This window comes from Lonchura striata, chromosome 2 (genome assembly GCF_050655825.1).
Source record: "Lonchura striata isolate lonStrDom1 chromosome 2, ASM5065582v1, whole genome shotgun sequence".
NCBI classification, from domain to species: domain Eukaryota; kingdom Metazoa; phylum Chordata; class Aves; order Passeriformes; family Estrildidae; genus Lonchura; species Lonchura striata.
This window is the reverse complement of record NC_140704.1, coordinates 41,303,360-41,325,893: the sequence shown is the minus strand read 5'-3', so window position 1 is coordinate 41,325,893 and position 22,534 is coordinate 41,303,360. Positions and strand designations below refer to the sequence as shown.

Sequence of the window (22,534 nt, the reverse complement as noted above, 5' to 3'; positions counted from 1 at the left end):
GCTGCTCAGCTGCTTTTGCTGCACAGTTCCCATTCTTCTTTTCCACTGTAGAGATGGAGCAAGAAGGCCCTTGATAAGCTTAAAGTTACTTCTAGTCCACTGAAAGCTGGAGCCAAGAAGCTCAGAGACAACGTAATATGACAGCACCACTCCACACCATGCAGGGCATAGCTCAGTCACACCACTGAATATGCAGGAGACAAGCCTGGAGTTGATGCATCTGGATTTGGTGGCAGAGGCAGTAGCTGCTGTTGCTACGCATGATTAGCAAGATGTGAAAATTGCTTCATCTAGAAACAGAGGGATTTCCAAAACTGATGGGTCAGGTTCATGCTAGAGCCAGCGATAGTGTAATACAGAGTGAAAGCAGCTGGCCTTTCCAAATTCTGTCATGAGCTGTAAATCACAATGTCCCTCTTCTCATGTAAACAGACCTACTGTAACAGCTCATCTCTGTGAAACTTTAAATAGCCAGGCCTGAAATAACTCCTGTGTCACTCCAAGTTTGTGCTGATGCATAAAATTACAGTGGGATGGAAATACCCTGGTGACTGGAACACAAATGGTTGTGAGTTTTTAATGTTTGCCTAAAGCCAGGTGATTGCTGGTGAACCAGAAAAGCAGAGGATTAGTGCCATGTTCTTCACCTGGCTTCCTGCAGTGGCCAACTTTTATGGCTGGTGAGGACTGCTACATTGAATGGTTGGTGCTGGTGGGTGGTTTAGATTTCCCAAAAGAAAGTCTGATGAAACCAAAACTGCTGTCCCTCCCCCTCCCTCCCACCATCACAAGCCACAGAACTCAGGGTTTTGTGATTGTGATAAGCAGCAGGTTTTACAGGCCCTCAGGAGTGGCTCAGAATTTGTCTGAGGACCTCTGCTGACACAGGCATCCTCTTTCCCTTCCCAAAAAAATGGTGTCTTAGAATTTATTCTGATGTTTTAATCTTTAAAACAGGAAGCAGTGAGAGCAATAAAATTTAATCAACAGAGCACTTGTTTTATCAAGTAAATGGATAATTGTGACATTTGACATTCTTATGAGGCTGTCTCTTGAACATTTGCCTAATTATCTCCCCCCTTTAAAGATTCTGTTCAGATTCCTATTTAGCAGTTCACTGCATAATCAGGTTCAGCTTTTCTGAAACATTTTATTTTGTTTTTGTTATTGTTATGTAGTGCATTCTCTTGGAAATGTCAAGTATGTTGTCAAATATTGTACTAATTTCAGTTTTCTTTGTGTCAGAGCCCTGGACTTTATTAAGAAAATACATACTGTGAGTAGGTCATTCCAGTAACTAGCTCCATCCTAAAGAGCAATGGCATCACTCAGTTGAGATGTTGAGAGAATCTCTGTACAGTTAAAGGGACCCTCTCAAGATTCTTTTATTTTATGTGTTCCTGGGATCATCCATTTAGAGCAAAGTGTCTTTGCATTCCAGAAGCATGCTTTTGGCAATGCATCTGTGTCACCTAGCTGTAGCTGTCAGAAGTGGGGCTTTCATCAGGCTCCCTTCTAAGTTAATGGAGGAAAAAGCATCTCCATGTGGTAACTCATCCCTAGCATCTGCAATAACTAAACTAAAGGTGAGTGAATTTCCCTCTGAAAACCCTGCTTCTCCCAGCTGATAGAGAAACTGTAGAAAGTGGCCTAGACCAGACATTCAAGACCTATACAACAAAAGTTAGGTGAAAATTAGGTCTGATTGGGCAAAGTGTCATTCTGTACCTGACAAGTCTGTGCAGGTTTCAAAAGTGACAAGACAAATGGACTAAAAAATAAAAACACTATCTTCAATAGTTCGGGAAGCTGTATAATGCTAATGGTTTCCATCCACTTTTGGATGGTTTCTCTACATGTTATCTGTGTTCTTTTCTTCCTTAAACATCCAGTTCTGGCCCCTGTCAGAGAGAGGATTCCAGCAGGAAGGACCCTGGGACACACCTGCCATCAGCTGCTACTACATTCCTGAGCTCCACCTACATGGAATATTTCTTAGTGTTCTCTCAGGTATAGTTACAAGGGAGAGATGTTGTGTGTGTTTAGAGAAATAGTGCAAGGCCTCTGTGTGATCTGAGCTCCCTTCCTGCTTCAAATAGTCCACAGACCATGTGCCAGACCTTGGCATGAAGTTGGCATTGAGTCCACAAAGTGAGCTGGTTTCCTGAATAGATGAGAAGGCAGGTGGCAAGCCAAAAAAAGCTAGTTTAAAGCCTGTGAATGGAGAATGAAAGGCACAGATGTGTAAAGACATACTCATAACTTTAGACAGGCATTAATGAGTGTGTGTCCTAACTCTCATGCCAAGGTTATAAGCCCCTGCTTACGTGCAAGACAGATCTAGTTTGTCTGGCTCAAACACTGGCAGTTCAAACTCTCATATTTACAAGATTTATGCCTTTGCCTTCATCCAAAGAATTGAAAGAGTAGCTCATTCTCTCATGTTCCATTGCTTTTGTTCTCATTACTATAAATGTAAAGATGCCAGTTAGAGCTGGTCAGAAATTTTTATTATTAAAGCTTTAAAATTTAACAGTGAAGTGAATGTTTTACATTTTGGCCCTTCTGGTTGCTCCGTTAAATATTTTGTGTGATCTTCATTAGAGTATCAATACAGTGGGGTGCTGAAATACTTCAAATAATTTGTCCTTGGGGTCTCTTTCTCTTGATCTCTGTTTTTGTTTTAAAAAATTGTTATCCTGTGGTGGAAAGGTTTATTAAGTTTCAGCAGTGTCACCCAGTAGTGCAGATATTAGTCCCAAGTCCCCCACAGGATAAGGAGTCACAGGTGTATGTTATGTGTGGCTGGCACTCCATTGAATCTGCCAGCATGTCTGTCATTTGTCCCAGGGCCAGTGGAGAGTAAGGATGGCTCATTTAGCATATTGATGGCAGGGCACCTGGAGCTTTTCACTCATTCAGAACATGATTTTCCTTCTTGTACAGCTCACTAGTCTGTCGGAGTGATTTCATGTTGAGGTTTCTCTCACAGCTTCCAATTTATTACACCAGGAAACACTTTGGTCCTGCTGGTTTTGGTGGGAAGAATCACAAAAGTATTCCAAGCCAAGATACAAACATCTCTCCTTTTACACCTCTGACCTGGTAGATGATCTTTTCCTTTCTCCTCTTCCTCCTCCTGCTTCCTTTTCACATGCACTCATGTTCTCTTGCTGCTGTTTCATCTCCCCAGCCTTACATGCAGGAAGTGCCCACCTGGTGGTGGTTTGTGTTGGAGGTGTTTGCTCTCAGCCTGGTGTGTCCTGGCAGGTGGAGCTCCTTCTTCAAAGGGAGGTGAGGAGGCACTGCTGTCCCTGCACACAGAGATCAGTAATTTCCTTACCAAAGAGCAGTGGCTTTAGTGCTCCTTCATCGCCTGCCTGCTGAGACCAAGAGTTCAGATTATTGTGTACTTTCAGTGAGATGTGGGAAGAGCATAACAAGTTCCCTGTTTTGGAAGTTTCTCCTTTTACAGCTCTGATTCTTCCAGATAGGCATGACTGTTTATATGAAGAGAATAAATAAATATGTGCTTGTTTTGAGAAATATGCTGGGTTTGAGAATACAACATCATAGAATAGATTTAATTTTACTGCAATATTATCAACATTGATGGCAATGAGAACAATAGCAAGGCAGAACAGAAGGGTAATGTTTTTCTTCTTTTCTTCTTATCATCTTTGTATTGTTTTTCCTTCAATTTGATCCTGCTGCTGCACTCTGAGAACCTTTATGCAAAGCATGGAGAGAACTTAGGCTCTCATCAGATTACTCATTGCCTTGCAAAACTGGATTTTAATGGGTACTTGATGTCATGCTGGGAAAATATTCTTTTGGGCTGCTCCATGACATCATTATTTTGATATTCAAATCCTTGGAAAAAAAGATGCTTGCATGCTGATTTGATCAAAAACTGGATCTCGCTTTTAGAGGATCTATGCATCTTTTAAAAATGCCCCACTGAAAGCATTGACTATGTTTATATGTCTAGCAAAATTAACATAACTTTTTAAACCAAATGAGGAATCTCTCTTTAACTGCCTTTTTTATGCAATAGTACCATTAATACATGATACTTTTGGTGAGTGTGTTTCCATTCTGTACCACATAAACAGTGAAAGGGAATAGAAAGGAAAATCCTCAGGAGTAAATATTCAAAAATCCACATGGCTTTTATGGGTGTGCCTACCAAGAAGTGAAGTGGCACAGCATGACCACACTTACCAGGAAGTATCATGTACACTAAGGGCACTTCTGCAAGAGTGCAGGAATTCACAACACCTCTCTGTTTCACTAAAAGCCTTCATGAAAACAAATTTTTTGTGCTTACCTGTGGCATTTTTGTAGTTTTTCAGAAGTGTATTCATATTTATCCTAAACTCTTGGGAGGAAATTCAGTTTCATTCATGAGCCAGGAAAAGGTATATATGACCATTATGTCACACTTATAGCCTTGATTTGATGGCTTAAGTGCAATTTTCTACACAGACATGAATTTCATTCTCCAGTAGTTCTAAGGATGCTGTTAAAATTTGCTATATGTCACATTAAAAGGACAGCCTATCTTATGGTCCCTGTCCTTAACCTTTTTTTACACATACACAAACTATAAAATAGCTTTACCCAGAGCAAAATTGCATCGTGCCTGCTTCCTACTTTCCTTCCTTCAATAATAAATAGGTAATATTTTGTTGGTCAGAACAATATTTTAATTTGAGAGTAATTCAGCAAATTCTATTGGCTGCAATAACAACAAAAAACCTAAAAAGAAAAGATGGAAATGTTGACAACAATAGTTCTAATATTTTCCAAACATAAGTATTTTCAGGATTAGAATCACAGAATCAGAGAATCATTAAGATTGGAAAAAACCTCTAAGATCATCAAGCCCAACTATTAATCAGAGATTTTATTTAGAAGGGAGCTTACAACAATAAAGGGAAGTATCCCATTCTCCATTAATAGCCCAAAATCCAATTGTTCTTGCTTGGACTTTGAATGAGGAAATGTTAAATCTAAGCTCAACCTAAATTACAACAGTGGTTCTCACATCTTGAAACAGTGCTTGTTATCCACCTCTAGGATGGTGTTTTTGACTCTTCCTGATGTAATATTTTTCATGTGCATAATACAGAAACTTACACCAGATGAGACGGGCCAGATAGCTTCCTTTACAAATGGGTCTAAAGCCATCCAGAGCAATTCTCACTGTCCCTCTCTGGTCAAGCAAGTATTTGGATATGGTCTATGCTAAAGATAATACTAAAATTGAAAACAAATAGGTTAGTGTTAAAATATTTTAACATTTCTTGGTTTGGAGTCTGAACAAGAAAAATTGGATTTTCTTTCAGTTTTATTCATAATTGGGAAAAGCTTAAAAAGAATATGCTTTTATATACGTATTAATTATTATTTGCACTGTTAAGTGTTAGAGCAAGGAGCTTTAAGCAGGTTAAACAGCATGACTATATTATGTAAACATGGCTGTTGCAAAATCCCACCAAAGGTAAAACTAATGTAAAATCTTATAGATGCTTTATTACCAAGATATAGTTGAATTCATAGTTGAATTACCTTAGTGAATTCAGGGGTCACCTGGCCTGTAAAAATGTCTTTGAATCCTTTCTCCGTTTCCAGGGACCTGAATGCTGGAAACAAACCAATAAATAGGCCTGTTAAAATGTTTAACCTGGCTAAGTATGAACAGCCCACAGCTCAAGAGTCAGTGAAAATTGTGTTACTGAAACAACAGGCTGGAGAGATGACCATTAATATGTAAATAACTGGTCCTTCTCTGTTGAGCTGTAGCCCCTTTTCTGATTTGTCAAGGATAAGATTCAATTTGGTGGCCAATGGAACTGGTGATGATAATTATTGGAAAACAGCATTGCTGTTTCCTTCATAACAATCCTGCTATGTGGTAATGTTTTTTGGGTTCCCAAGAAATATTCCTTTTTATATAGAATTTATTTTTGGTGCAGAATCAATATTTTTCATCTTGTGGCTATGGAAGTCTGCTGAAGTAGGTCAAGTTACATGGCTTTAACATTTTTTTGTTTCCAGAGGAATGTATCCTGAAAAGATCCTCAAAAGAGTGTTCCTTAATATAGACTAAATTTCCCTCTACCTCTGGCATTTACAACACTATATTCATTCAATTTATTATGTTTAAAATTAAACTTCTGCTATCATTTTTTTGCGTGACTCAGTTATCTTTTAAGATTTCCCCACATACAAAATTTCCTCTTATTAACAGACGTATCAACTATCTTATACCAGCTTCTTCTTCCCTGCCTGTCACCCTCAGGAAACAACACTAAGGGCTTCTGCTTGAATTGTTACCATTTCCATTGGGTTGCTAGGCACATGTAGGCTGTCATTTTTTCTTTTGCTTGTTTTTTTCCCCTCCTCTCTTTTCCCCTCTTTGTCTCCAAGTCCATTTGTAATATATTTGTGGAGTTGCCCTTCAGCTTCATTAATGCATTGATTTTTTTTTTTTTTGTTAATTTATCTAATTCCCAGTCAAATGAGGACATGGTACTTGTAAATCATTTAGTTCCTCATTAATCTCTTCCAGTGCTGGTTGCACTTTTTAGCTGTCTTCCAATTTACTATCTCTAGCAAAAAATATCCACTCTTCCCGTCACTTGTCACAAGTAATGTCACGGTTGCTGTGGATCCATTGGCCTGAATAATCAACATGATTTTTTTTATTAGAAATCAAAATTTTTGCTGCTGCTGTAGAAAGCCAAATCTTTAATCCCATGCAAGGAAGTTCACTAAATTAAATGCAATAAACAGAAGATCTAAAGCTTGCTCTGTTACTTTGTGCCAAGTACTATTCATTAGTTTTTCTCTAACAATAGCTGTAGAATATTAAGATGCAGCTGAGAACAGCAGAAACCCCAAGAACTACATCCTTCTGCCTTGATACCTCACTGGCAGAAATCCTGTTGAGATGAGAGGAATAAGGACTTCAGCATTCACTTGAGAGTAGCAAATATCAGCTTAGTCAGAACCCACAGAAAAAGAATTCTCTGCTCCCATCCTCGACTATAAACATTGGTATCACATCAGGCTTACAAGCTACTTATAGGTAGATTGTCAGGACAGGCAGGGTGCCTGCTCAAACAGCAAACTGGCAAGAAAATAATTTTCCTCTGAAATGGAACAGTGCTTTTAAGGGCAGTAGGTGATACTCCCCCTTCCTGGTCAGCACCAAGCGCTGTCCTAGCAGAGTAAGAAAGAGAATTAGACTGAATTCCCTACTGAAGGGAAGGGCTGTCGTTGCCCATAAGTGTTACATCAGTTTTATTGTTGAGGCAGAATAGACCTCACCTTCTATGCTCCCTGGCCTCCCTTCAATTGTATAAGACTTGACTCGTGTCCCCTAACACTGCTCTGGACTCTGTGACAGCTTTGCAAAGTGGCTTTCTCTGCATTTCAGACATTTGCAGTGTATTTCGGTGTAAGCATATATATACTTTGTGATCTTTAAGACATTAATCTCAACCACTGTTATCTTATTTTGAAAAGAGGCAGATTTTACCAGTAGACTCTTGATGTCACTCATCCTGACTTTTTCCATAGCCTTTGTGCAACAGTCACTGAAAACAACTTCAATGCCATGGTTATTTTAGTTGCCATCCAGTGACTCATCTTCGTCTGGCTGTAATGGGATTTAAGGAGCTTTTAATGTTCTCTGCTGTGTATGGGGTAATTGCTTGGACAATAGAATGATAAGTATCTTCAACTTTAATATAGATAGAGATGTTAGATGGAAAAAATTAAAATGCATGGACATTTTGTATTTAAGACTTCAAATAAAAAGTACTGCATTTTCAAGAACAGAAGTCCTACATAGGGAAAATCAGCCCACAGTGTTTCTTCATGTGCCAAAAAATATCAGAGGAGGTGGAAGAAATTGGTGTAGCTTTGTTTCTAATATATATACTGGTTAAATTGCTGCCCCTTGCTGATCTGTCTAATCCTCTTAATGAGGCTGGGTAAGCAAAAAGGAGGCAGTAATGATGCTGACGACTCAGAGATTTCTTCATGTGGAAGAAAACAAGCAGAAGATGATTGTCTAAACAGAACAGCACAGTGACTCTCCAGGTGTCCTTTGCACCTGTAAAATGGTTGCTGGATGGCAAACTTACCAAGCTCAGGGCTCCCAGTGTCCCTGGGTACAAGTGCTAGAATACAAATTTGTACATTGTGAGAGTGTGAGATTTGCTGTGTTTCAGCCACCCTTCAGCTTGCAGGATGCAATTTTTCTTAAGCCTAAATATGTGTTGGTCCTTTATGTTTGAAGAATGAGGCAGCAGCAAAACAGCTCAGAGGCAATAACCAGCACACAGAGACACTGGGGCGCTTTGTTCTGCTCTGATGAGTGGAATGTAACCCATCTTTCTCACTGAAACTGCCCTTATCTGAGGATAAGGGATGGTACTTGTTTGACACTTCCTAATTTGTTTTGGTGTTCGATTTTTGGGTTTTTTTTGTTGTTTTGTTTTGTTTGTTTGTTTTTTGTGGGTTTTTTGTGTGTTTTTTTTTTTTTTTTTTTTTTTTTTTTAATAATGAAAGATGTTAGGGGTATGCTTTGTATTTAATTATTCCCCCATGTGAAGTTCTGGGACATTATCCCTTCACTAATATTGACTGTTTATTGTAACTTTTCATTGCAAAACTTGTAATCACTCCTGTTGACCTGGGGCTGCAAACTCCATGGATAGAATCCTAACCACTAGGTGACAGAGTTAAGTTACTTTCCTTCATTCAATGAGCTTTTAATTTTTCATGCAAATTGAAGCTAACTCAGCCAAAGATATTGTAAAGATTCTGCCCCATAAAACAAGCAAGCATCTGTGGTAAGAAAAGTTTTGTGAGGGACCAGTTGAATTCCATCAGGCAGAGGATGGCTGTAAATATATATGTTTTCACTTGCTGAATTTACCACTAGATTGTGGTACAGGAGAGGAGGCAGCGGTTTGTCTGCTAGCTGTGCCTCCAAAGGCAGTAATAACACTCCTCCTTTAGCCACGCTGATAGTCCATCATCTGAATCACCCCTCAGATGGAACAACTACTGGTGGAACCCAGCAGGGCTTGACACTCAACTGCCAAGTGATGTTAAGTATCTGTGTGCATGGCCAGAAATATTCCAGAGACTCAGGGAACACTCACATTTATGTTTGAGTCCCCCGATGGAATTAATGGTTTATATGCCAAGAGGGGAAGGAGACAGGCAGCAGTTTTACGTATCCAGGCTTCAGGGTAGGGAGGTAAATACAGAGAGAAGTGAAATGTATATGCCCCAACCCTTCTGTGCATCTGGTACTTAGAATCTATTTCACCTGAACAGTATGGCCTTCTGACATTGCAGCCTCATGCCATGAAAACCACAGTAATATATGTTTGGTGCCAGCTGTACAAGTTACACAAAGAAAACTAGTTAGAAGAATGTTTAGAAAGTTTAGAAGATATGAATGATTTCTGCAGGGCATTATTTTTTTCACCTGCAAGGCTTAATTAGTAGGGTTCCAGATTGTAACGGTACAGTGCTTGAAAACATGTTGGTTTATATTGAGACAGGTGTTTTTCTTAATGGGATGCAAGTTTTGATGATACAGTGAAGTTGTTGAAATATCCAGCAGCACTTCCCGAGACAGCCCCAGCTCATGCACAGTGCTTTGAATATTGGAACCCATTTTGTTGCAGGCCAGGAAGTATCACATTTGACTTCCTTCTCTTCACACAGATCTTACGTCAGATTTATTTTTAAATTTGTCACTATAGAAATCTACACGATCTCTACCGTAATCTTGAATAGTTGTAGCAGGGTCAGTACAATGCATACTCAAATGTACAAGGTAGATGGCAATGTCAGAGGCAGCACTGAACCTCCCCCGTGCTTTGCCTGGGGAGCTGTTACCCTGCTATACACAAGGAACAGAACAGACCCCAGTGCATTTCACAGTGCAGAAGGCTTATATGCTCTGAACTGAGCACTGCCTAGTATTTTTCACTTTCCATCCACACGCTATAAAGCAAAAATGTTGGTATACATATTTCTAGCAACTGTGAGTTTTTGCACATTGGTAAATACCATAATTCTCTTCTGCTTGTCAAGATGTACTACTTTTGAGTGTGGGGCTTCAAAGGAGGCCATTTAGAAACATGATTTTCCAATCTGGATTCACACTTATGTACCCCCCTAAAAGCGAGTCACTGAGACTGCAATTTTGAAATCCTGCTAAAAAAAAAGCAGTATCTCTCTCTTGACATGTCTGTGCACTAACTGCTGGAAAACAGTTAAATCATGGGAATATTTATAGCACCAGTGGGAGAATAAAGTTAGTCCCTTAACTGTGACAGAGCCCATTTCAGTCCTGTCAGCTGTCTCTGTTCTTAGCTGAACATCAGAAAGCAAGTTCCATTCAGTGGTAACTTTGTGCTGCTCTCTGCTGCGAGCTGAAGCTTCAGTGAGTGTTAGTGTGAGTCTCTCATTAGACCCTTCTGTCTGTACTGGCTGCAGCTTCCTGCTTTTGATCCCTGGTCTCTTGAATCTGACATCCACTTGTCCTCTTGATTGTGAAATGCTTCATGGAAGTTTTCCAGTCCATCTGTGTGTAGAAGATTTTAAGTGTATGCTAATTTAATTGTAAATTATTGACAAGATGAATACGGAAAGATCTGTTTGTATGCTTTTGATACTGGAGAAATCTGATCAGATATTTTCCATCAAGGAAGCCTCCTGTCCTGGTTTCCCCTCTTTGTATGCTTCATTGAGACTATATCCTGCTTGGCAAGTGGTCTGAGAAACTGAGAACTAGCCCCCACAATATCCATAGCTGCACATACATGAGGGGTACAGTCAAGTTTAGGCAGCTCAGGCAGACTCATTATGTCGGCGTTTGCACCTTTAGCTCTTCAGTGGCAATTGTAAATTCCTTTCCTGCAGTTTAGGATAGAGAGGCTCAGTGAATGTGTTGTGAAACATGCTGAAAAGCGCCCTAAGAACAGTCTTTAAGCAAGGTGGATATGATTAATTAAAACCACAAGTGAATTTCCTTAGCTAAACCTATCAGCAATTGTTCTTTGACCTTTCAGTTACTGTGGGTTGTTATTAGGATTATTTTTAGGATGTTATTAGGATGATTGTCACTGTGATTAAGGGCCCAAAGCCATTTTCCTCCTAAAAGGATAACATACTCTTTTTATTTTACATTAAGGAAATCACAGACCTGTCAAATCTCGCAATTGCTCAAAGGCTCCTGTCTGCTCCTGCCATGGCACTGCATCTCATTTTTCTCACCTGACTGTCCTGTGCCTTAGCCATCCACTAGAAACAGCCTGTCCTTTCTCCTGCTTTGTGGAGGCTGATGATGGAGGATGTGCAGGACCAGTGTGACCTGCAGTGTGCCTGTTGTGGCACCTGATGTGTGGGTTGGTAAAAAGGCAAAGCCACAGTACAATGTGGAGCACAACTACACCCTCTCATGTGATCCAGCATTCAGGAGCCTTTTGCCAGGGTCTTTCCCTAATCTCCTTTGTACAGATCCTTGCTAATTATCTCTGTTGTAGACAATATAGTTTATATTTCCATCCTGCAAACTGATCTTGTGCAGACTTTTCTAATGTATGAGAGCTCAAAAAATATTTTTTTCAGGTCCAGAGAATATTGCACTTAAACCCCGAGTTCTTCCAGTTAGTTGCTGGAAATTAAATCCAGGCTCTTTGATTCATGACCATGTCTCTTTCCTGTTATACCTGAGCACTGATACCTTAAACACTGAATTTTGGAAATTTGATTCTGAACTTCACGGTCTTGGCCTCTCCATCTGTGTGCACATACCCAATGTCCTTATATGCTCTGAACTGGTATCTCTGTTTAGGGACTCCTGTCTAATATTTCTGGGACTTGGAATTTGCTCTTTTAGATTCTTGGCAGAGAGACTTGAAACTGTCCCTCTGCTTTATTATTTTGGCCTTTAGCCTTTGTAGGGATATCTTCTTCTTTCCTGAGACTTGCCTTTAGCTCAGCAACCTGTGAGAATTCTGTTATTTTCTTATCTTTTGTCCTCTAGTTTTGCAGGGATTCTGATGTAGTTGTGATCTGCACAGGTCACTGATATTGCAGGGAATGAGATTTCTGAGAAATTTTGGTCTTGATGTTCTTTTTTCCATTTCTGTTCCCAAATACTCAGCATCTTCCTTTTTCTCTTGGCCTCAATTTAATATCTCATCAGCTTTTTATTGTCAACTTATTAATGTCTCATCAACACTTAATATCTTAGCAACTTCACACTTTGCGAACTTCAACAGCATTTTATCTACTTGATGATGTTGAAACAATTTAAAATGTCTTGCAGGTCCCTGATTCAGTTGCAACATCAGAGAATATCCATATGGAGAACATTTCCTGAAGAGGAATCAAAACAAGTTAATGAGATACTGTCTTATTATTGTTTTTAAAACCACTATATATTCACATCCATTAAACTTGGGCATAGACTGCTGAAGTTAAAATTGTCTTTGTTGGAATAAACATTGTGGAAAAAATTTACATGAGACCTTTAACGATTGCAAAATGCAACAGATTTTTTTTTTATTTCTCTTCCTCCTGAAAAAAAAAAAAGAAAAAAAATATTTGGTAACTAAACTTTAATGATCTGAACTCTTCCGTGAAAGTTTTACAGATTCTGTGAGCAGTGTCATAGGATTTCTATTGTTGGGAAAATGTTCTAGTTCTATCATACCTAAATATATACCTATTCTATTTCTGAGAACTATTTTTTTCTTAATAGCTCTTTTTGGCCACATGTCAATGATTAAAATTGCTTCAGTCTCACTGAGGAGACTTAGTGAGCTCACAGAAAGATCAGAGCCCTTCGTCTGGTAGATAAGCACAGCTGTAAGAGTACTGCAAAGTCTAAGATGCTACTGAGTCCCTCTCTGACTGTCATTGGATTCAACACCAACAAATGCAGGCTTTCCAGCTGGCAATTAGTTCAGCAATTTGGCCTTAAGATGGGCTTCTGCTGCACAGTACTGTGAATATTTTGTTGGGGCAGTGTCTATAAAGCTAGACAAAGCTGGGGCCAGGAAGTGTAGCTTAGCTCATTTTCACATGGTTAAAAGCCACTACACTGTGTTTGGAAAGGACCTCAAAGATCATCTTGCTCCAACTCTTCGCAGGTTGGACACTTTGACAGGGACACTGCCCACTAGACCAGTTTGCTCAATGCCCCATCCAATCTGGCCTTGAAAATTTCCAGGCATCCACAGCTTCTCTGGGCAATGTGTCCACTGCCAGGCCAATTTCAACAGTAAGGAATTTCTTTTGTATATATATATTACAGTATTTAATTATTACAATTGAACTTGAGTGTTTTATGTTCTACTGCAATACATTGTAATGATGATCACTGTGATGGTAGTGCCATAATGAAGCCAATTAGCAACAAGGTGGACCAACAAAGAAAAGAACCTTTGCTATCAAAGCCTTACAATTTCCAGCAGTAATAAGGAAACTTTGTGGAAGTTAGTCCACTTAGTCCACTTACAAAGTCCATTGTCTTTGAAATGGTTACATAGTCTGTGACTATGCATGTGTAAGTGGAGTTTGTTCCTTTGAAGGAGAAAAGACTATGACCACATGGTCTTTTGCCTTTGAAGAGTTGCCCCACTTTGAATTCCAAATAGATTTTTTTGGGCCAAGATAATTTATTCCCATGGAAACTCTGCATTTGCACATGGCTTCTCTGAGCCAAGTCCTTTCAGGCTTTTGTCTCAAGGTACTCTGTCCTGTACAATTCTGATCATGTGGTCATAATCCTGTGTTTTGGTACATGCTTTCCCTTTCATCCCTAAAAATGCATGGGTTTCATCTCAGTTATGAGGTGACCCAACAAATACATTTTGTGTCACCTCGTTAATTTGTTTAATGGTCAGCACAGCCCAGCAACGAATGTCAGACCTTTCGCTCTTTGACTTTCAGTTGCAGAGGGAAGAAGCAGAAGTTCAACATGTGGCATATCAGGGATAGACAGAGAAGCATAAGTCTAACTAGAACACTGTAGGTGATTTTCATCCAGTTCATTTTTTTTAAATCTTGACAGGACAGTAATGTTTTCATAGGTCTCTGATCTGCAAGTCATAAGTGTCAAAATGTATCAGTGTTCTCTTCCTCTGTGTTGTGACTATCAATTTATTTTTCTGCTTTTACAATAATAATGGTCACCACTCAGCTGGGTTAAAATATAAAGTCATCTGTTAATCCCAGGTCATTTTTTTCCTGGAAAACTCCAGTTAAAAGGCTTTCTGATAGAGAATGAAATTTATAATATATTTGAAATACATATATTTTTTGTTTATTTTAAAATTTTAAAGACATTTGATGATTTGGAGGTTAAATTTTATTTATCCAGGAAGAGGTATGAGAAAAGAGCTTTTTATGGTATTGTGTCATGTGTGATTGTCTCTTGCCCCTGCAACTTGATCTTGGCAGAGGGATTTATCTGAGTACTGTACAGAGGCACTTGAGGTCATTTGGGATGTTTGTGTATTAAGTAATGAAACTCAAGACTTGAACCTCTGGGGTATGACTGGTCTGGACTCACACATGCAGATGATGCAGAGATGCTCACCCAGTGTTCTGCAGAGCCCTTCACCAAGCCACTGTGCCAAGGAGCTCCTGGCTATGACTGGTGGGCAAAGAGGTCACTGGAGTGAGGCTTGGACTAAAAAAGGTGGTAGTAGTCAGTAGCCTGCAATGTGTCACACTGAAGACTTTTGTAGCACAATTATTCCCAGCTGCATTGCTCACAGGAATGGCTGGTGCTGTCAGATGCATGGGAATAGTCCTGCACAGAGGTTTGGCAGGACTTGTTTAGTAATAAGTAGCAATGATTCCTTCTGACAATGGGGAGGCTCCTGACAGGCTTGTTCAGAGACTGCTGCATTGGTTTATTCAGCCTGTCCCCAGGAGAGAATAGGACAGGAAGGTGTCCCACTGGGAAACCACAGAGCGCAGTCCTGGTGGTAAGCCTGAGCTAGATGCAGCCTTTTGTCACAGATACCTCTACTTAGACCATGTCCAAGCAAGGAAATGTGACAAGGGCTAGCAGTTTATCACCCACTTGGTGAGGCTGATAGAACTATGTGTTTGCAGTCAAGGCCAAGTCAGCTGATAAGAAAACAGCTGCATAGGTTTAAGGTATTATCGTTTCCTTGCTGATTGCTACTCTGCCAGCAGTTACTACTGCAGTGGGAAACCTGGCAAAAATAACATGTACCCTGCCTCTGCCATTTCCATCCACAGTCTGCCATCTTAGTGGAAATGTGTCCCTTGGTATTGCCAACTATCAGGTGCATTGGGGCATCACAGGATTTTGTTTTCAAATTTTTGAGCAGGGTTGAAGCTAACACTCTTCATGTTGAAATTAATTTTAAATTAATTGAAAATCATGTAAAATAAGGCTCTTTGTCAAATTAAATCCTCAGAATTGTGAGAAGTTGTGAAGATTTTTTTTCTTTATCGTAAAATTATTAATGGGTTACAGACTGAAATAATGGATTTTGATACTTCGCCATCATAGATACGTGCTACTTGAATCTTTATTGCAGCAGATCAAATTCTTCTATGCAAATGGCAAAAATGAAATCCAAGAAAAGTGCCTTCATTAAGGTATAAATGAAACCATTTGCCATATTTACAAAGACATTCCCAACCTGCTTTTGGCATAAAATGTGTCTTTTACAGCTTATCTCGGCACACACATCTTCTGCTCCTAATTATGAATGCCTTGAGGTGACACCAAATAAGCAATAATTCCAGCTGCTCCTGACAAAAGAAGACACTGCTGCACTGCATTATTTCTCTGATGAATGTATCTTCCCAATAAGCTGAAGCAGGCTTTGCATCAGCAACATCTGCAACAACAGGGAGTTAGAAAGTGGGTCAGGTATATTGATGGTTTGGAGAAGGAGAATGGATGAAGGAGGGTGTGCATGAGCATGGAACAACTTTTGCCTTTGTATTTTCCTACAAATACCTTGCTAATTGCTTCAGGTCCTCTGCTGGCAGCCACAGGGGAAGCTTTCAATGTAAAGTGCTTTACTTGGAGCTTCAGTAAACCAAGGCTGAAAAATCTGACTTTTAGAGTTAGTAGTAATTAATTTTATTGACTCATATGGGAACAGCATTTCTCCTTGTAATTCCTGGACAGGTTAAGGGCAGGATCTAGGTAGCACATGAATTGTGCTGTTTGCCCTCAGCACTGGCTCTGGAATTGTGCATGTGACAATGACAGCTTGAGGTGAAAAAATGTCTAAAATAATATGGCAAATTTCAGGAGAAAAGGGATTAAAATCTGGAGCCAAAGGGTTACAATCACCCAAAGAAAAAGGTAGATGGAGACCATGTGTTGTTTTGAGCCTGGTGTTAAAATACCAGGCAGCCAGGCAGGAGGATGTATTGCGGAAATATCTGCAGTGCGAAGTTTGATTCCCTGGGGTAAGAAAAGAGAGGGTGGAAACAGCAGCAGCTGCAGTCAGACCAAGAAATCTCTGCTTTTGCTGTTTATTTTAATAGCAATATTGAGTTTATGTTGTGTTGATGGCTCTGGAGACTGTCTAGCTTTCTTTTTGCTGGCTGGGCAGGGTGGGTATGGAGCATGCTCCCTTTGAGCTGCACAGTAAGTTGCCTAATGCATAATCTGTAAAGACTACCTTGAAGGAAGAAGAGTTGTGAAGGAATCACCTCAGCCATCAAATATTGTCCTTTGCAGTAGCAGGCAGCCTTTGATTAATGTTTAATACAGGTAAGTCAACAGAAATGCTACTCTGTGTATATCCTGGGAGCCACAGAACATCTCCCAAACTTGTAATAACAAAGGGCACTAATATAAAAGGCAGAAACACAAAAGCACACCACATGACAGGAAAAAAGCAGAAGAGATTGGGGCAATACCAGTGTGTTCAGACTCTAAAGTACCAGGAGAATTTGTCCTTTAAAGAAGTCTAGAAGGTTCTACAAAGTAAACAATCCATCATGTTATTGATAGAGACCAAAACATTCCAAGCCTTTCTTTCCAATCTAATTTGGAAAGATTTTTTGGCTTCATTCCTGGGGACCAGCTTAACTCTTGGTGCCTGAGCAAGATGCATCTTGACTTGGACAATTGTTCATCCTCCATGTCCATTCTGTTTTTTACTGGTCTCTATCTTCTGAGACAGCTAATTAGATTCTGTTGTATTGATGATCTTAGATGTAGTGATAGTGAGACACACAAGAAACTGGACACAGGCTTTCAGATGCATCTTATGTTGACCATTAGCCCACTGTTAGAGAGAGTGTCAAATCTTGTAAAAAACAATATTCTGAAAATAAGATAACCTTTTCTTTTTTTTAAATGTTAGCTTGTTTTTCTGTTAGATCTCTCTGCAGGGTAAGGGAGAAGGAGCTCATTAGAGACTAGCACAGGAGTCATGTAAGCTTGTTTTCCTATGTTATCACTCTATGTGTCTATTTTAATTTTTTCTGTTGTTGTCTAGAGTAGCACAGATCAGATGAAAAATCTGTCCTTTCTTATACATTTTTTATAAATTAAACTCCTTCAGGTGGGGCTGCTGTCAAACTAGGTTAACTTTTAGAGTCTTTATCATACACCATGTCTGTTAAAATTACACTTTGGGGTTTCAAGGCCACTAAGGGTCATATGCTTCTAGCCTTTAGACTAAAGAGAAGAAAGCAGAAGTGTTGATGTTGTAAACAAGAAATCAAGTGAAAACTTCAGTACATTCTTTACACCAAGAGATTGTATATTGTACTATGGAGCAGGACTCAGAGAAGAGGATATTGTGAAAAAAGCATAGGGAGTTATGCTGTCCTTGTATAGGAAATAGCACTGCAGCACACAAATCCCTTGTCTGTTTGGTTCCTAAACAGACAAACTCAACTCTGAGTTGCAAACCTTTGAAAAGTCTCATGCATAGTTTCCAACAAGTGGGAAAAATTTGGTTTATACTGCGTCAATATACCAGAAGTTCCTTATTCCTTTTAGTGCTGACTAGAATCTGGAAACTTCCTGAATGGAGTTCTGTTATTTATAATTTTGCTGCAACATTTTTATTGAATAGAATTTTTTCTTGGACTGGTAAGGGAGAAATACTAATTAACTCTCTCCATTTTTGATAGCTTGCCTAATTATGAAACAAATTAGTGTCTAATTTTTATTGTTGTGAGAATACTGAAAAAAGCCTTAGAGTAACAAAATTATAAATATGGGTTTTTCCTAATGATTCTGGACTGGGTCAGACATTCAAATATTTCTTCCAACAAATTTATATATGCTGTGGAAAGGAAAAGAGAGTACTCTTTGGGATATTTATCTCATTAAACCAGTTCCTAAAATCAGCCTCTGAGAAAATGAGAGCAGTTAAGTGTGCAAGATACACAGCACCGGGACAGTCAAGCAAAAAGTCCTGTTTGCTGTCTACAGAGATTTTTCTTGAAAACTCTAATGGTACAGTTACTACATCCATTCTAGTACCAAGAATACTCAGGAATTTGTTTGACATCTGTAAAGAAACCAAGGCATCCAGAATGGAACAAAATCTCTTATGTGACTCTGCCCCATAAATGAACTGATTTACAAGAGGCTAAGATTAAAGATTATATTCTATTTGTGCATTTACAAAGAGGGGTCAAAAATGGTAGTAGTGTTATCCTGTGATAGCCAAACACTGTAAAAAAAAGCAAATGGCCTTAAAGAGTATCTTGTAAGAGTGAAAGTAATCTGAGATAACTAATTTTGCTACATAAGTAAATTTATATTAGGGAGCTATACTATTTATTGAGATGTTTTAAACTATAGGGATTGACCTTTGAAGTGAAATCAAATATCTACATGATTAATAATTATTTGTGCTAATAGATGTAGCTCTATTTTAAAAGTCTGGTCTAATCTAATGATTTAACACCTTTAAATATCAGTGATAAGAGAATCTGTTTCAGTGGTTGTGCTGGTTTTTCTGTATCTGAACTGCTATGCTGATGCCAGAAGTGTATCTAGACAAACCTTTCAAAATGGGTTGCTTATGTGCAAGATGCAACACAGAGAATGTACAATTGCATACTTTGGTTTTAAGTTGCTCTTGGCATTAAATATTTGAGGATGGTTATGATGCAGAACCGAATGCAACTGGGTTTAATGTACTATAGTTGGTTGTGAAGTATAGAATTTAATGGCGTCTTTTTGTCTAAATGTGTTAGATATATTTCTCTGTCCTGCTATATGTTAATAGGTACTGAAAGAATATGTTAAAATGATGCATTTTCTTTTTATTTAATTCTTAATAGTGTGTATGTTCATGCATCTTGGTTTATATATTTGTCAGATATTCCCCTAGAGTTCAGTTTATTTGTAATATATTACCAGGGTATTTTTTAAAACAAGGTGAAAGTTCATTTTACTTTCTTTCCATTTCACAAGCCTTGTATTTTCTGACTAATTTGTCTCAATTCCTTCTGATGTGCTTGTAGAGTAAGTCTTTGTATTCTTCCATTTTGACAAGTACAGAAGATTGTGCAGTGTTGTCATCTCTACTATTTTTAGTACAACTGGTTGAATGAGCAGTCACAGTTGGCATTTCTTTACCTGTGCAATCCAGAGAGACCCCAAGAGAAAAGATGTCTTGGCAAAGAATGCAGCTAAAGTTTGAATGGATGATGTCTCAGGAGAAAATCAGTTTTAAATTATTAAATTAAAAAAAAATGTATTGTGAATAATGATTCCTCTTTCCTGCCTGAGCAGCCTAATATTAGCACATCCCATGAAGGAGTCTACATAACTGAAAGATCCAGGATTTTAAAACACTTCCTTCAAGTTGCAATTGTTGGTTTTCAGCTAAGTTTTTTCTATTTTTCTCCCTAAAATATCTCAAAACTACTGTATGAATTTCTGTTTTCAGGAGACCAATTCACGCAATCCTAATATCTAATAGTGCTCCAAAAGCATTTGATGGTGAAGGAAATGGCAGCACATGGGCTCCAGTTCAGCCCTTCAGCTGTGTCTTTGCCAAATTGCAAATGTAGTTAAAAACAGTGAAAACAACATTTTATTCAAGATTTTTCTATTTCCTCATATTTACACACTGCCTTTTCTACCTAGAAACTCCAACTTCTTTTTTATTTATATAATGGTTGTATTACAGAAGGTCTCCAAAGATATCCATGTCATAAGGATACAGTCCAGGAATGAAGCTGTGCTACACTCATTAAGTGCCACATCTTGCATCAGTGCCTTCCTCAGGTAAACCTGTCCTAGGTTTGTCTCAGCTCCATCAGCAGAAACATCTGGCACTTTTTGTGGCGTTTTCTTTGGAGGATATGGTCTTCTGAGTCCTTGAGGAGCAGCAAGAGGGATTATAGTGTTTCAGCAACAAAAATTTGGCTTTTCTCTTAGGGGCTGGGACTTAAATTTCTTTTTTTTGCCCTGTCTTAATTTAAGTTCACTGACCCAAGTTCAAAGTGTGAAATGTGCTCCATATGCAGGGATGCAGGAAATGGGAGTTCAGATCCTTTGACCTCTCAGGAATATAGTAGTTAACATAACTTTCAGCAACACATTGGTGTTGCTTTGACTTTCCTGTCCCCTATATTGGCTGCATGAAAGGCTGTTTTCTTTACTCTAACAAAGGGGACTTTTAAAGTTATGTAAAAGCTTAGAATGCTAAGAGGAGTGAGCTGCTTAGTATAATTCTTGGCCTGAGAGATGCTTTTATTTCTTGTTGATCTCCTTTGATCTCAGAAAAGATGCTTTGTCACCAACTAACCATTTCCTTTGCTACTAAAAGGCTACTGGAGAAATAACAACCAAAAAAAAAAAAAAAAAAAAAAAGATTTTCCAGCTTCCAGTCATCTCTTTCTTAGTCTTAAACTTGATTTTGCAAGGTCAGCTTGTCACATATGCTACCTATTTGCACTGTGTGTGAAAGCTGTGTGAAAACCAGACGCTACAGGACAGACTCGAATCGCAGTTGAACATGCGTCCACTGGAAATAAGTGGGGAATAAGTGGTCACTTCTGTTTCTGCATGGGGACTTAGATATCAGAACCACTTTTAGTTGTCACAATCACAGTGTTTGGTGTAGCTGTGCTTTTTAACAAAGCGTATACTTAGACAAAAAGGAGCCATTGAAACACTGCCTGTGCTAACACAAGAGAGTAGACATAGGCCAAAAGTGCCTTCTGGTTTCACATGGCTAATACTATGCTGAAGTTATAGCCTTTAAAGGCCCTATATAGCCTTTCCCTATTGCTGCTCCATTTCTCCTGGAACACTGAAAAGCAGTAAGCCACTTAACTAAAACTGTCTCTCTAATCTACATGCAGTATTCACATTATCTAAAACATGCCACCCTTAAAAAATCCCTTTGTTCTGGGTGTGGGATGGTGACAGCTGTTTGCTTCTTGTCTGTTCCTAGTCTTTGTATTCCAGCCATGACATCAACTGTTATAATCCCTGCTTGCAGCAATTTCATTTTACCTCAGACTTCTTTATCTATAACAGGTGTTCACACAAAGAGAAGGAATTGTTCTCATTGCAGTGAAATTGTCAAAGGTCAAATCAGGTTTGAAGATGGCTCAAAGAAGATTTTTTTGTCCTCAAATGCAGTTTCATGCAGCTTGGTGTACATTGTTTGTACACAGAATTCTACATTTTCCATGGAAGTGAGAGTTGGGAGTAATTTCATTTGCAGAACCCAGAGGCTAGTTTTTTGCTAAATAACATTGCTCAGTGTAGTTCTGAAATCGCCTGCTGCTTTGCATCCTTTTTAAATGTTATGTGGTCTGTGACTCTTGTTTTGCAACTGGAAAGAATTCATGTAAAATCTGTCTTGAATTGATATAAACTTCATTCTTTCGTGGAGATTACAGAGATGGGAAGCTGAAGCATTAACCCTCTTTAGCATGGTTACATGCTCTGGAAGACAGTGGAGATGTCTTTCACTTACAGTCTGGTGTGTCTGTCTGCTTCCAAATGGTTCCACACAATGAGCTGCACTGGATGGAGTGCTAGACCTGTTGGAGTGCATTTCTTGGACTCCTGTTACCTTCTGGGGGCTGTGTGTTACAAAGGACCTAAATCTTGACTCTAGAAACAATACTCATGCCTTTTACTTTATGACTTGCTAATGTGAAAATTACAGCCTTTGCTGCAAAGCTATTTCAGGGTGGCGTGTACTTAGCCTTCCCAAAATTTCCCAGTTTCATTTTTTTTTGGAGAACCACAAAGGAATAATTTTTTTTAGGTGTGGAATAAACATGTAAGTTACTTTATGCGAAAAAACTAAGGATATAGGGTTTTATTATGATTCTTCACACTTCAAAATGTCAAAATGGAGAGTTGCCCATTCTCTGCTTCATCATCTCTACTTCTGTGCCCTTCAGAGTTTATTGTCTTAGGAATATCTAGTGAAGCCTGATTCAACAGTATTGATAAAAAATTTAGAGAGAATCTAATTAG

The 22,534-nt window shown here is 38.9% G+C and overlaps 1 long non-coding RNA gene across 1 annotated transcript in view; it reads left to right on the top strand.

Moving 5' to 3' along the window:
* The window catches only part of LOC110468224 (uncharacterized), a 128,410-nt gene extending 110,464 nt beyond the window's left edge, over window positions 1-17,946 (top strand). Inside the window, exon 7 of the long non-coding RNA XR_014953262.1 lies at window positions 12,374-17,946. This is a non-coding gene — a long non-coding RNA (uncharacterized LOC110468224). The remainder of the gene's footprint in view (window positions 1-12,373) is intronic.
* The last annotated feature ends 4,588 nt before the right edge of the window (window positions 17,947-22,534 follow it).